At 35.1% G+C, this 12,004-nt stretch overlaps 1 long non-coding RNA gene across 1 annotated transcript in view; it reads right to left on the bottom strand.

Moving 5' to 3' along the window:
- The window catches only part of LOC131381755 (uncharacterized), a 64,179-nt gene that overhangs the window by 12,110 nt on the left and 40,065 nt on the right, over positions 1-12,004 (bottom strand). The window contains exon 2 of the long non-coding RNA XR_009210674.1: positions 427-488. This is a non-coding gene — a long non-coding RNA (uncharacterized LOC131381755). The remainder of the gene's footprint in view (positions 1-426; positions 489-12,004) is intronic.

Here is a 12,004-nt window from a genome sequence, read left to right as displayed (position 1 = left end):
AATGACTGTTAATGACCACATCTACTAAGTATCTATTTAACTGAAGGAACATAATGTGGGTTGTGGGGAAATATGATTTGATTTATTTCATGATTATAATATGAAATATTACTTTCATGCAAGGATTAAAGAAATATTTCTGAATTTACTATTTTTGTTTTTAGTTTATTCTAATCTCTATCGTTAATGACTTCTTTATATTCACTTTGAGAGCTTGCACCATTAGACAATTAAGTGTCTTCATTGAATAAAGATGGTAGTTGCATACAGGAAAGAGAAGCTTTTGTAGCTCTTTTGTTACCGTATAGGAAAATCTGGCTCCATCCACAAGGCCTGCTTTATGGCTCTTCCGGGTTGTGGCAGCAATTTTTTCATAGCTCTTTATTAGAAATGATTGCATTGAGCTCTTTGTAGTTAAGTACTTACCTTCTTTGTTTTTGTAGCATCCAGGGTGAAGATAATATGTCGATGATGTTCAATGAATGCTTCTAGGAAAGTAAGAATAAGTGAATAAATGGTTGAATGGATAAAACCTTAATGAGGCAAAAAAAGATGCATTCAATTTTCAAGGAACAAGAGGTTAAGGTACAAAATTCTTTAACGTTTAACCTTTTATTCTTCCATTCCCCAGCACCACCAACCTATTTACAATGATTTAAAATTATGTTGTAATATTGTGATGAAACATTAGTTTCATCTTTTATCCTATGAGAAAATGTGTCTATGGAGTAACAAAGGCTTCTGAGGGAATGGACTGAACTGATAGCTTTTACAAGAAAAACATATAGATTTTTTCCTATAGTAGGCATCAAGGACTTGGCAGAACTAATATAAAAAGAAAAAATGAGTTTGAGCTTCTGTTTCTGTTTGTGAAATCCATATTTTATATTACAGTGATTGCCAGGAGAATTCAGAAAGGCTGAGATGTATTAAAAAATAATACATGTAACCTTCAGAAGAGTCCTTCTCTAAGAATCTTTTCTTCCACCCAAAGATATTATTAACTGTAGAGTTAATCTGAAATTGCAGAGATTTCAGTAAGAAAGATCATTGTCAACATTTCCATTGCAGAAATAATGTTTTATTTATCCAGATTTAATCACAACATTTTAAAGCCATATGATACATGAAAAGTAAGGATGGAGATTGGGTGGAGATTTGCTCTTTGAATATAATTTAGAGACCCCATTAGGGTAGATTTTGCCATACATGTCCCCAATCATATATATTGCATACCAGGCCCTTAATGCAATAAAATTCCTGAATGTTAATCATTATTATGTAGGTAACAAGACAATTCTTGTTATAAGTGATATAAATAAGATATATCACTTGATATTGAATGTAAAATTTCTGGAGTGGTTGAAAGAGAAAATCCTGCAAAGTGAAAATGGCCATATGTAAATTGACGTTTAAAGGACTTGTGACCTCATCTGCCAAACCAGGACTTTAGCCCCGTGATGATACTGGGAATGCCCATATGGCAGGGTCTCAATGCATGCTGGGCATCTATGGTTTTCTTCTCACTTTGTTTTCTTGGTAAGGATCTTAGTTTCCTGCTGTTACCGTAACTACCCAGTGATAGAGCCAGCTGCTACTAATAAAAATCCCTCTTCAACCCATTAGGTATATGTTCTCCTAGACCTAAGTTTCCCCAAAGATAGGCTGTGTCTAGTATAAATAAAGAGAATATCTTCTCCTTAAGCTTTTTATTGTTTTAATTTAAAAAATTATTATAGTGGACATACAATAATTATACATATTTGTGGAGTACAGTGTGATATTTTGTTACATGTATACAATATGTAAAATCAAATCAGAGTATTTAGCATATCTATTGGCTCATAGATTTATTTCTTTGTGGTGAGAATATTCAAAATTCTCTCTTCTAGCTATTTTGAAATATACAATATAATATTGTTAACCCTAGTCAACCTACTCTGCAATAGAACACCAAACTTATTTTTCCTATCTGTAATGCTGTACTCATTGACCAATCTCTCCCTATTCTCTCATCTCTCCTGCTCTCCCCAGGTCCCAGTAGCTACTATTCTACTCCCTACTACTATGAGATCAACTTTTAGATACCACATATGAATGAGATCATCCAGTTTTGCTTTTTGTGCCTGGCTTATTTCACCTACCCTAATGTCCTTCAGGTTCACCCATGTTGCCACAAATGACAGGATTTCATTGTTTTCTATGGATGAATAGTATTCCATTGTATGAATATACCACATTTTCTTTATTCATTCATCTATTGATGGATACTTAACTTGATTCCATTTCTTGTCTATTGTGAAGAGTGTGGCAATAAACATGAGAGTGTAGATATCTCTTCAGCATACTGATTGCATTTCCTTTGGATATGAACCCAGTTGTGGGATTGCTAGAATATATGGTAGCTCTATTTATATATTTTGTGGAATCTACATACTGTTTTCCATATGGCTAGACTAATTTATGTTCCCACCTGTGTATAAGTCCCTCTTTCTCCACATTCTTGCCAACATTTGTTATTTTATATGTTTTTGATAATAGCCATTCTATCAGGCTTGGGGTGATTTTTTTCTCTAAAGTTTTGATTTGTATTTTACTACTGATTAATACTGCTGAACATTTCTTAAGTCAGGCGCAGTGGCTCACGCCTGTAATCCCAGCACTTTGGGAGGCTGAGGAGGGTGGATCACGAGGTCAAGAGATGGAGACCATCCTGGCCAACACGGTGAAACCCCGTCTCTACTAAAAATACAAAAATTAACTGGGTGTGGGGACGCGCGCCTGTAGTCCCAGCTACTCAGGACGCTGAGGCAGGAGAATCGCTTGAACCAGGGAGGTGGAAGTTGCAGTGAGCTGAGATGGCGCCACTGCACTCTAGCATGGTGACAGAGCAAGACTCCGTCTCAAATAAATAAATAAATAAATAAATTAAATAAATAAAGCTGGACATTTCTTCATATACCTTATGGCCATTTGTAAGTCTCCTATTGAGAAATGTCTATTCAGGTCTTTTATCCATTTTTAAATTGGATTATTATTATTTTTTTTTTCCTGTTGAGTTTCTTATTATGAAGATTAACCCTTTGTCAGATACATAGTTTATAGTTTTTTTTACCATTTTGTAAGTTGTCTTTTTACTCTATTGGTTATTTCCTTTGCTGTGCAAAAGCTTTTGGGTTTGATATAATTCTATTTCTCTACATTTGCTTTCATCGCTTGTGCTTTTATCTCATCCAAAATTCCTTGCCCAGACCAATAGGATAAAGTGTTTCCTCTATGTTTTCTTCTAATACTTGCATCATTTCAGGTCTTACATTTATATCTTTAATTCATTTTGAGTTGTCTTTTTTTTTTTTTTTTTGAGATGGAATCTTGCTCCATCGCCCAGGCTGGAGTGCAGTGGCGTGATCTTGGCTTCCTGCAGCCTCCACCTCCCAGGTTCCAGTGATTCTCCTGCCTCAGCCTCCTGGGTAGCTGGGATTACAGGCATGCAACAATATGCCTGGCTAATTTTTGTATTTTCAGTAGAGACGGGGTTTCACCATGTTAACCAGGCTGGTCTCAAACACCTGACCTCAGGTGATCTGCCACCTTCAGCCTCCCAAGGTGCTAGGATTACAGGCATGAGCCATGGTGCCTGGTCGAGTTGATTTTTTTAATATGATAAGAGATAAAAATCTAGCTTTATTCTTCTGATTCTTCTGCATGTGGATATCCAGCTTTCCCAACATGATTTATAGAAGAGATTGTCCTTTCTCCATTGTGCATGCTTGGCAACTTTGTCAAAAATCAGTTAGCTATAAGAGCATGGATTTATTTCTGTGTTCTCTATTCTCTTCCTTTGATCTATTTGTCTATTTTTATTGCTACTACCATGCTATTCTGTTTATTATTGCTTTGTAGTATATTTTGAAGTCAGGAAGTGTAATGCATCAAGCTTTGGTCTTTTTGCTCAAGATTGCTTTGGCTATTTGAAGTCTTTTGTGGTTCCATATAAATTTTAGTATTGTACTTTTTTATTTCTGTGGAAGAATATCATTGTTATTTTGATACTGCTTACACCAAATCTGCAGATCAATTTAGACATTTTAACAATATGAATTCTTCCAATCTATGAGCAAAATTGCCCTGTTTGCAGCTGACATGATCATGTGTATAGAAAACCCTAAATATTTCACTAAAAAAACTCTCGGAACTAATAATCAAATTCAGTAAAGTTTTAAGATACAAAATAAACATACAAAAAGCTATAGCATTTCTATACATGAATAGAAAACTATCTGAAAAATAAAAGAGCCTCATTTATAATAGCTACAAAAAATACTTAGAAATAAATTTAATCAAGCAGGTAAAAGATCTCTACACTGAAAACTATACCATTGATGAAAGAAATTGAAGAAGACACAAAGAAATGGAAATATATTCTATATTCAATCTCTCTTAAATTTAGCCTTTGTCACAAAGACATAAAAGTAATGCTGCTTATGACTCACAATTGAACTTTCAGTGAATCACATTTAATGAAAGGAGTTTCTCCATGTTCTTGCTATGGGTGGGTCTCCTTTAGGTCTCAGGCTCAGTTAAGAGGCTTATCAGAGTTCTAACCTCTAAGACATACATTCTGTAGTACTATGTATTTCTCTCCACCTTCTTTCAACCTTATTTTTCTTCCTTACTGTATGGTCAGTCATTCATCAGGGCCTAGAGTTATGCTATGTTAGTTATGCTATGTTTTCCAGTGCCCACAGTAAGGTTTAGGTTTCACTTTGAAACTTTTGCTATTAATATTTACATATTGACCTAGTAAATATGGTCTGGTCTGTTTAATAGGAAACTAACATTTAGGCTGGGATTGGCTGGGAGAAATGAGTATATCAGACCTAGGGTACTATTATGATATAGTTATTTCCTCAAATTTTTGTCCAAAAATATAATTTTCTCTGTTTTCCAGATAGAAGCCTTCTGATTGAATGTACATAGATCTGTATCAGTAAACCCAAGAAATAAAAGTATTATGCTTAATTGTTAATGTGTCAAGTGCTTATTCTTTCATATATTTAATGTGTTTTTCCTAATTTTATTAATAAACTATAGAAGATCTTGTCAAAATAAAAATAAATTTACTAGTCTGTGAAAAGAAAGGCCCAGGCCACATGCTTTGAGTGTTTTCCAGACCTCTCCTAAGGGGTCCTGAGTCCTCTAGTCTCTATTCTATTATGCATTAATTTTGTGGCCATTGTTGATCACACAATTGTTTTGACTCAGTGGCTTCATGTGTAAAACGAAGATACTCATGCAGTATAACCTGACCTGAATGATTATTAGAAATGTCTAAGATCATCACAGATAAACATAAGGTGTTACATAAATCTGAGATTTTGAATACGTCTCATTTTCCTAGGCAAGAAAGGACATTTTAAGACACTTATTGTTGTATATGCTTGTATATATGTAAAATGGGTTAATAGTAAAGAGACCCTAGAGTCATTGAAAGGCTTAGATGAGTTAGAACATAGACAGTGCTGAGAACAGTATTTAGTGCCCAGTACATGGTCAACAAACATTAGCTGTAATTACCAGGCCACATGTTTCACTCTGCGACCCCGCCCCAAGACAAGAGTTGACTGACTGAGATGTGGACATCTGAATAATGTGGACCATTCAAATCTCCATCTCTTTCTGTCTCTCTGTCTTTCCCTCTTTCTTTTGAATGTTCATATGCATATGGATGTGCTCACAAATTTCAACTTAGAGGAAGGGGAAAAGACGATGCTACGAATTGGGAGCTAACTTATGTCAGTAAAGGCCCAGTTGGAAGTTTCAGAAGTTCTGCTGTTGAGGTCTTGGGAGCTCCTATCACAATATCATCACAGTTTAATTTTTTCCTTGGCTTTAATGGTATTCCCCCAGCATGATTCAAATAAATTCTCAGTTTTGGGGATTGTGTGTTAGTTAGCTCGGTGAAACTGCTGTCCTTTGCAATTAAAAGAAACAATGCATACAGATTGTATGTGCTATTTAACTGATTCAGTAATTACTCTTTATAGTTTGGTGTACAAGATATAGTCATAGGGCAGTACTTTTACCTCATGAGCTACTAATTAGTTCCATTTGGAATACTTCAAAATACTTTTGAAATTGTCCAAGTTAGAAACATGTTCTAACAGTCATATTAATGAATATGGGGAAATACTTGTGTTCTAGAAAACCAGGCCAAGTGACATTTGTGAAATGTAGGAAAGAAACAAATAAGGGACCAGATCATAGATTTCTTCACTCATTATAAAGGCAATTTGATTAAATCTTCATAATTAGTAATTATTTTGTAAAATATCAAAATTGATTTCTAAATTGTAAAGTTTGAATTTGGAATTATGTTTTTGCATGGAAATTTAGATTTTTTCCAGGACATAAGTGGCTATTTATAATTTTAACTAAAATTATTCATAAATTATTTTTATGAGTTATTTTGTATATTTTTTGCAGACATTTTCATTTTTGTCAAGTAGGATAATCGTGTCAAGTTGAAGTACTTAAAAATAAAGAAATAAACTCTATTGTGGGTTAAGGAGACATTTTCTTCTCAGTGGCTGCATGTCTAGTTATTCTTTTTATAAAATACTCAAAACAAGGATTATGTGTGATTTCATCTGTGCCAATTCTAAATAGAAATATCATTATAAATCTAATGTCCTTTCATTCTAATCACATTTGAAAGTTTTTAGAACAGCTTCATTTGTTTGTAGAAATACAAGGAAAAAATCCATCCCCCCATTCTTTCAAATGCATAGTATTGACAAATTAAAAAAAAAAAAAAACTTTTGAAAAGGATACAAAATGAAACAAAGGGAATATCAGATGATTTCTCTAAATGAAAGGAAGGATGACTGATTCTGGTAGTCTTTGTCCTCCAAAGATACACTTCTTATTACTTAGTTCAACTATATTTATGAATTGTCTGCCAAAATCCAGGTGCTGGGCTTGGCACTGGAGATTAGGGGAGGAAAGAAAAGGATCAGTGTCTGCTTTTACGGCTTCTAGAAGAGATTTTAGGACAGCAAAGATCATTGTTGACATTGCCAGAAATGTTTGCTGAGAACATCAAGAATTGGTATCTAAGGTTCTATATAAAGGGATAAAACTAAAGAGACAAAATCTCAAATATAAAAGATAAAATATCGCAAGTTGGCACCATTGAAAGTAGGAGGAAATTCTCCTAAATCCCAAACACTTTAAGCAAGACTGCTTTCTGGCTAAATACTATAGTGGCATTCGTAATAATTCCAAGTCATCACTTTTAAAAAATGGCTCTAAGTCATTATCCAGCAACTCTATTTCCTTGGCGAACATTTGTGTAACTAATATGTATCGAGTGACTATCGAATGCCAGAAACTGGTCTAGCAATGAGAATTAGCAATAAACTAGACAGATGAAATCTATGTTCATGGAATAAATGTTCTAATGCTTGTAGAATGTATATAAAGCTTATTTAAGAAGAAAAAAATAGAGTTTAATATAACTGTTATCATGAGAACCTGGAATTTTGTGTTGGTTATTTAAACATTTGCTATTAATTTTCTCCCCCAAATATTGAAAATATGCCCAATTTCTTTTAAGAACATCTTAGCACAGATTGTTAGTGGCTTAAATAACTTAAAATGAATTTTAGAACCAAATTTACACACAATATTTGAAGAGACATGTTTTATGATAGCAATGAAACATTTTGTTTGAAACATTCTTGTAAATATAGGTAAGAAAAAGAAAAGTATTTTGAAGATTTACTCCTTTAACCAATCCAATCTTATTTCTAAAATACTGCCCTCCACAATTGTCTGCATAGATTTATTCTTTGACAAAATTACATATTACTAGTCCTTAAAAATTATGTGCCTTCTAATTATATTAGATTTTCCAATCCCTGGAGTCAAGGCGGTGAGTACTACCAGAAGTGTCTGTCACATTTCTCCCTCCCTCTCAATCACAGTAACAGACTGTGAAGTCCAGTGTAAGTGTTTTGAACTCAAGTAACCAAGAGAGGAGATGTGCTCTTTGATACTACAGACAAGGCAGCAATAGGGCCATGCAAGAAGAGTGTTAAAAGGTGTTTCGTGAATAATGAAATCCCCCTGGAAACAATATCAGATGAACTAAGGGACTATGTAAATCAACTTTCACCTGATGTGCATTGCCTTATTTTTAATTACCTCCTTCTGTAGGATATCATGTGTATGGAATGTTTTCAGAAAGCTAAAGGAAGCAATGTCCTTGTATCTGAGAGTTGTGAAGGTTGTGGGTCCTGTGCAGAGTGGTGGTGAAAATACATCCCAAGTGGCTTTACAGATTTCCAGTTTTCTAACACTTTAATAAGATGTCAGACATCAAACAACTACATGGCCTTCATTCTAGATACCCTGAGAGGTGGAGAGTACAAGACCATGAGACATTTAGCATTCTAGGAGTCCTAGAAGCTTTGCAAGCACATCCAAAGTTACTAGGTATGGAAATCTCTCATTTGTAGTTGGCAGAGTCCATTTGGACAAACATGGCACATGTTCTGTAGGTTACCTACAGCATAACCTACTGCTGCTGTGGGTTATATTTTGGGGAAATTCTTGAAATGAATGATGAATCATTTCTGACTCCTCCCGAAAATAAACTGAAAATTTCTATGAGATCCAGAATAAAAACTTCATGTTTAGTCAGGGTAAATATTCCTGAAATTCTTTATAGTTCAACCCTCAGACACCTCAATTTGGAGTAGTTAAAAGTTACTAAACCACAGCTGTTTAAAAGCTTTCTGTGCATGAGCTTAAGATCTTTCATCATGAGGAAATGTAAAGGACCCTTAAATTCCTGAAAATACATATTTTTAGTAACATATTTAGCCTCTTCCTGAAACTAGGAACACCTAGAAATGGTTCCAGTTCCTTTCATTGTAGGTCTCATCTGATGTGTAATTGGAGACAGTTAAAGAACATATGATTTTAGAAATTTGTGCAGTATTCTTTGGAGAGTTTGCAAAAAGGCTCTTGAAAAAGATCTTAGTTCTTCACCCTCACTGCCCTGTTGCTTACATAAAGTTTGAATCCAGGATTCCTGAACCAACAATTTTGTCTTTTTTTTTCATTAAGATGTCAGAGTTGAAGTTCTACCAGTGTGAAACCCACCGTCTGGGATATGTAGATGAGTTAGCTGCAGAGCAGAATGGCTCATGCAGATCTGGTAAAGTATGGTTTGACTGATGTGGTAGAATATCCCGGTATCATCATCATTATAGGAATAAAGGTAATCAATGAAGTTTTTTCCTGTATCAAATATCTGTAATTTATAACTGTCTCATCTATATAAACCATACAATTGGATCTCAGACCACTCGAGATGGAATTGATTGGTTAATATCAGCCTAGTTCAGTGCCATATACTGAAGCCTGATTCCTTCGGCCAGTTTATTGAATTGTTGCCTGGTTGGAGTTTATTTTACTGGACTACATTGTTTTGTCAACTACTCAAGGGCTATACTTGAGTTTGCTTCAGTGCAGGCATAGGAATTTGGGTTTCCTTAGCCCTTGTTAGCAAATAGATCTCCAACAGTAACAATGATAATAATGCCCAGAATAACAATGCCAACATCCCAAGACAATAATATCTCAAAGATAACTCAGACGAGGACAATGACTTTCAGCAAGACCTGCAACCAGTGCAGCAGCAGTTTGCAGCTGACACATTGAATGAGATGGAAGACAAGTGCAAGAAGATGGAAAGGTGGCGGCTGAGAGTGGAAGTAATACTTCAGCTAATAGGCAGTTATTTTTGTGAACACTAATGAGAAATAAGCAAGACCCAGTTGTCTTCAGTATGGAGTAAAACCAACACCAGTTACTGTTCATTATTCAGAGTGATGATGAAAAAGACAATCTAGAACTTCAAGAAGTCTGGACTCTTAAGAAGGGTGCTTGTCAATTACTCTGAGCTTAAATTACAAATCAGAGAGTCAGTGTAGTCCAGAGAATTGTCAGAGGTTGCCAAAACAAAGTCACACCATGCCATGAAGCCGAAGTAGATGGCAGATAATCCCATTAGTATCAATGATCCTGTGATAAAGGGTGACCATGTGCAGGTATTTGTATTAAAATCCAAAAATCTTGTTGAAATAATTATGACAAACTATGAAGTCACAGATCTAGTGCTGAGAAACTGTTCCAAGATGATGTTCATTCATATTATCAGGCACAAATTACTGAAACATCTAAAAATCGAAAATGCACCAATTGTAAATTAATTTGACTATGTACAATACAAAAAACTAAACATGGATTAGACATTAGACTAGATACTAAGGATGCCTCCTGAAAGAAATCATATCATATACCTATGCCCAATGTAGCAGGTAAACGCACTACCTTTGGAGCAGAAGTTATTCAGTGGTCTCTACCCCTGTCTATCATATCTGTATTATCCATGAATTCAGTAACCCTCCCAATATCTGGAACAAAGAGTGGATTTGCAGCTGAATAGACACAATAGAAAACATCAATCAAGCATTTGTTAAGTATGAACACTTCCATGAAGCCACTTAAAATGAAGATCACTTCCCTTTCAGTGCTCCTGAGTACCCCTGGGGATGAAAAATATATACTTAGAAAGTGCTGTGGTTGGAGCTTCCTGGCTGGGGTCACTATAGCTGCAGAGTCCAACAGCTTTGCCTAATATGAATTTGAAAATAATGAAACGAACACCGTCCACGCTCCTTGAAGGAAACTATCTGTAGATTTTTGTATTAAAATAATAGGAGAAGAAATTCCTAAGACCCAGCCCATGAAAATGGTCATGAGCAAGTGGTGGCAATTTGCATCCAATATTGTGTTAATGCGGAGCCAATTGAAATGACTACATTTGATTGGTTCTTTCTGCTTTCCAGCAATTCTGGCAGAAAGCGCATGCCAGCCAGGGTTATCCAGCAGCCAGAGTACAGTAAATCCTCACTTACTGTCTTGATAAGTTCTTGGAAACTGTAACTTTAATCAAAATGAAGTGCAATGAAGCAAATTTTACCATAGACTAATTGATGTAAACAAGAGTTAAGTTCCTACAGCATATTTCTGGTCACAAAAACATCACCAGCTTCTAAATGAAGAGGAAAACACTTCTAATATTAAATATTAGAGTAAGTGTGTGCTATACAGACATTTAAGACAGAGTAATAAAAACAAGCAAGGTAATTATTGTACCTGCTTACTCCAGTTTATAGTTGCAGGTGGCTGGAGTCTCTCTCTACAGCTCAGGGTACAAAGTGGGAATTTACCCTGGACAAGATGCCATCTTATCACAGGGTGCACTCACACACACACATTCACTCAGACAGGGACCACTGAGACACACTAATCAGTGTAACATGTACAGCTTTGAGATGTAGGAGGAAACTAGAGTACTCAGAGAAAACCCTCCAGACATGGGAAGAATGTGCACACCACACAGACAGTGGCCTCAATGGTAATCGATTTATTTAGGTTTATCATCAATGTTCTAAGGAAGCAACACTCAACAAAACAGTGTTATTTGAGGATCTGCTGTGTTCCACAGGGACTCGAGTCATGCAGCTTGGAGGTCCTGCCTCAGTTTGTTATACAGAAGATGCATAAGGAGCATTGAAATTGTATGCAAAGGTTTATATATAGAGGAAATAAAATGACATTTCCTAAAGGAATAACCTTATACCATATGTTTATACCATTTAATTTAAAAATTGATTTTAATGAAGGCAGATAATTTGAAAGATTGCTCATATTTTCTGACGGTTGATAAAATGCCATTTTTTGAATGAGTCTGCATTTACTCTGTTCTTAATAAGCATTCCATTAAATCTATATATTTTTCTTATAGAGTGAAGCTCAGTAAATCTGATGAAGAGTGAAAGATAAATAAATCATTAAATTTGACAATCCCTATAGACATATAGAGGATTGGATATATTCTTCTTAGCAACTGTTTAGGCTTTTTGAT

Source organism: Hylobates moloch, unplaced genomic scaffold (assembly GCF_009828535.3).
Source record: "Hylobates moloch isolate HMO894 unplaced genomic scaffold, HMol_V3 SCAFFOLD_17, whole genome shotgun sequence".
In the NCBI taxonomy this organism is placed as follows: domain Eukaryota; kingdom Metazoa; phylum Chordata; class Mammalia; order Primates; family Hylobatidae; genus Hylobates; species Hylobates moloch.
Note: the sequence above shows the minus strand (reverse complement) of the source record. Positions and strands in the feature narration are given on the sequence as shown.